This window comes from Nannospalax galili, unplaced genomic scaffold (genome assembly GCF_000622305.1).
Source record: "Nannospalax galili isolate Female #2095 unplaced genomic scaffold, S.galili_v1.0 scaffold886, whole genome shotgun sequence".
NCBI classification, from domain to species: Eukaryota; Metazoa; Chordata; class Mammalia; order Rodentia; family Spalacidae; genus Nannospalax; species Nannospalax galili.
Window position 1 is genome coordinate 2236198 of NW_008355971.1, and position 4204 is coordinate 2240401.

General features: G+C 50.6%; 1 protein-coding gene across 3 annotated transcripts in view; it reads right to left on the reverse strand.

Moving 5' to 3' along the window:
• Positions 1–4147, reverse strand: part of Lrfn1 (leucine rich repeat and fibronectin type III domain containing 1) — a 17007-nt gene extending 12860 nt beyond the window's left edge. The window contains exons 1-2 of one of the 3 annotated variants that reach the window (XM_008853949.3): positions 4028–4147; positions 1744–1776 (exon numbers count right to left, since the gene is read on the reverse strand). The gene's annotated coding sequence lies outside the window, so the exon portion shown is untranslated. Of the gene's footprint in view, positions 1–1743; positions 1777–2791; positions 2959–3910; positions 3930–4027 lie in introns of those variants that run through there. The other 2 variants (XM_008853950.3, XM_008853951.3) reach the window with 2 other exon arrangements.
• Positions 4148–4204: the final 57 nt, after the last annotated feature.

The window sequence follows — 4204 nt, forward strand, 5'->3', positions numbered from 1 at the left end:
TTCCATATAGTAGATTACATTGATATTAATGTTACTAACCAATGAGGTTTTTTTGTTTTGTTTTGTTTTGTTTTTGGTCTTTTTGAGGCAAGGTCTCCCTGTAGCCCCAGTGGGCCTGGAAGGTGCTGTGTAGACCTGGCTGGCCTTGAACTCACAGAGATCAGCCTGTCTCTCCTTCCCGGGTGGTGAGATTAAAGGCATGGGCCACCATGCCCAGCCAATTTTTACCATTTAAAAAAAATACTTTTAATCAAATTTTTTGTGCATTTTATACAATGCATCTCAATCATATTTAGACCCCCTCCTCTATCTGCACCCCCATAGCTGATGTTCTGTTTTTTTTCAAGTCTTTTTGGGACAGGATCTCCCTGTAACCCCAGCTGGTCTAGAACTCACTATGTAGACCAGGCTGGCCTCAAACTTGCAAAGATCTGCCTGCCTCTGCCTCCCAGGTGCTGGGATTAAAGGCATGCACTACCACTCCTGGCATTTAAGTTGATGTTCTGGACTAACTAGAAACCCAGGTCTAGAAAGTGGGCCTCACTATTCAGAGCCCTGGCAGTGCACTTGCTTGCTCGTGGGCTCCCCAGGGTCCAGAACCCCTATCAATGAAGCAAGCACAGACTCTCACCTCCTTCGGCTGCAGTGGACTCAGAGGAAAGACAGCAGCATTGAAAACAGCTAATGGTTACCCAAAGGCACTTACTTCAGTACCACTTGTCAGAATCTCATCCCACTGCTGGGGTTCACACCCCAGGTCCTGGCTGTGTGGTTTTGGTGAAGCAACTCCCCTGCCCCCCAGCCTCACTGTACTCATCTGTAAAATAGGGACAATGATGGGACCAAGCTACCTCACCGGTTTTGAGGAGGATCCAAAGAGAATATTTTGGAACACAGCATAGTTCCTGACAAAGGCAATACTACGTACATTGGGGGATTCTAGGCAGGTGCTCTACCACTGAGCCACACCCTGACCCCTCACTGGGGGATTCTAGGCAGAAGCTCTATAAATAAATCACAGCTCCAGCCTTTTTTTTTTTTTTGAAACTGGATCTCACTAAGCTCTCAAGGTAGTCCCTGAACTTGCAATTCTCCTTCTTTAACTGGAATTATAGTCCTACATGAACAGGCCTGGCTTATTATTATTATCATTAATTTGTTATTTTCTCCATCTCTGGGCAGCCACCAAGTGACTATCACACACTTGAACATACATGCACAAACATACCCCATAGTTACTCAACTCTCTAAGGTAGGGTGATTATCTTACTTACTTTTTACTTTATTTATTTATTTATTTTGAGGCAGGGTCTCACCAAGTAGCTAGACTAGCCTCAAATTCACAATCCTTCTGCCTCAGCCTCCTGAGTGCTAGGATGACAGACCTGTACTACCATGCCTACCAGAGGTTGTTTAATGCCTAGAAACCCTCCCCTCTTGACCCCTTACTGATATAAGGAAATCCCACTTTCCTGACCACCTTACCTATCTAGAGAGATGTCGTATCTTGGCCTAAGGTGCCCCCTGAGCCTTCTGACAACCATGAGCCCTTACCCATCTACAATGTTTGTGGGCTGGTTCTCACTCCTCAGATTAGGGCAGAAGTAGGGAGGCACCTGTCTCTCTAGACACTGCAGTATCAGACAATGGGATCTAGCCTAGGGAGAGATCCAGGCCTGGGCTGGCTCACAACAAACCTCATCACCTCACATTTCTCTCCCCAGCCCAAGGTTCTATACTTACCTCTCTTCAGGGAGTCAGGGCCTGGGCCGGTACCTGCAAAGGCACAAAAGCACAGTTAGCACCTTTCAGCTCTTTTTTGGCCACCAGGGCCTGCCTTGGATTATCTGAACCAATGGAGTCTCCTCTGGGGCGATCACTCTCAGACCTCTCACCACAATACAGTCTCTGCATAGTCTCAGAGGGACCCAAAAGTCATGTCTATACCCTGGGAGACTGGACTTCAGGACTCTTCACTCTCCCAAACCCAGAAGTCCAGGATGAAAGCTTTGTCCTCTGGGGGCTGGGGAGCTCGAGACTCTTGCCCTCCTCTCTCTGGCTCCTAGAGTATAGAATTCACATACTACTTTCAACAGCTCTGGGATTCTAAGCTTCCAGGCTCCTTCTCAGAAACAGGAGTCTAGGCCCAATACCTTCTCCTTTAGAACCCAACAGTTCTCATCCCAGCTCCCCAACTTCAAAGATATGAGTGGTGCCCAGAGCTAGGAAACAACAAAAGGTTCCTATCCTGCCATCATATCTCTGTCCACAACATGGGAGGACAGGTCCCAATCCATGTGAGTCCTAACTCAAGCTCAACAGGGACACCAGCCCAGTCTGAGTGCTCCCCACCCTCCAGGGCACTGAGCTCAGGATATGGTCATGTATGTATCCCAGGACCACACACCAGCCCTTGGCATGTTACAGGTAACACCACATGGGCCTCAATCTCACTGGTCCCAGAAGTAGGGTCAACCTTGTGCCCAAGGCACAGGTGTATACATCTTATAGATACATGCCTGAACATACAGAACCCAGTCCCCCAAGACCAACACTGAAGCACAAATGAACTCTCAACATGGATAGACACACGCCTTCAAGATTGACACACCTGCATACAATGACACACACACACACACACACACACACACACACACCCTGGCTTTCCCTTATACACTCACTCTCAAAGATATGTAGATACAGTAGAAAAACCCATGTACCCCAAACAGACAACCAGACACCCCTTGCACACTCACCAACACACAGCAGAATACACATTCAACAGACTCACCTGCACAATGAAAGATACACAGGTACACATTCTTAAACACCTAAACATGCTCATGCCACTTCACACATTCCCCCTGTGCAGTCATAAAGCTGATATAACACCAACAGATACATGCATGTCTGCACTTAGCTGGTACACACCTCACACATGTACACAGAACCCCAGGCTTGTACAAACACTCCCAAGGCTGAGAATGGGTGAACAAGCATACAGGCACTTTGTAGGTGCTCCAGTAGGCTCACTCATTACTGACACACTCACACCACAGTCCCATGAGGAATTGGCATACTTGTTCACAGACAAGCCCAGCTTCATGTTCATAGTAAAGGAGACCCATCCCTTCAGGTCCTGAAGCACCCCAGCCCCACCTACTTCCCAGGCCAAAGAAATTCTAATATCTCTCCTGGCCGGTTTTACTACTGCCCCCAAAAGCAAGGCATAAGCCAGGGCCAAAGGTCAGAGTTCAGTAGGAGGGACTTCAGAGGGTTGGGAGGTGGCTGAGTGCCCTAAGCCAGGTTCCAAAGAGATTCTGCCACCATCAACACCCAGAGTTCTCCCGGCCTGACCATCGGGATACAGGCAACTGGGGCCCTATCTGCAGATCCCCAGGAAGTGGGGGAGTTAGGGTGAGTAGGGTGGAAAGGGGCAGGTCTGTGCTCCCACCTTCCACTTTCCATCCCTCACCCCCCACCCCAGGGCCCATCTGTCCATCCCTGGCCTCTCATCCCTCCATCTGTCCACTTCCCAGCCTCCCATCCCCCCCATTCCCAACCTGCCACGGAGAAGAGGAAGACATGGCGGTCTCCCCCAAGGATTTCTGAGGACCCCCCCCCATTGACATGGGCCGAGGGATCAGCCAAGACCCCTCCCCCACAGCCACACAGAGGCCTGGCCCCACTATGCGCCGAGCCTCAGCCCCCACCCCAGCAAGAAACCTGACATGGACTCACAGACACACACACACACACACACACACACACACGGTGGGGGAAACTAGAGAAGAAGACATCCATCTATTGCTGTTCATTTGGACCTCAGAGACATCCAACACACACACACACACACACACACACACACACAAGAATGAACACCCGGGCGAACACACCCGGCTCCACAGACCTTAGATGGACATCCAATCCCCCATCTCCAGACACAGACCCCCAACGCAGCCAGCCGCACACGCGCACGGGCTGGCTGGGGGAGCTGCACACCTGGACACGCAGCCCCCGCACACACCTGCATACAGCCCCTCGGATGGGCGCGCGACAATCCCCCAGTTCCGGCGCCCCGGAGTGTGGGACACACATGCACACATGCACACGCGCACACATGCACACACCCGGATGGTCACACCGGCGAGCGCCGCACACATACACACACACACACACACACACACACACACACACACACACA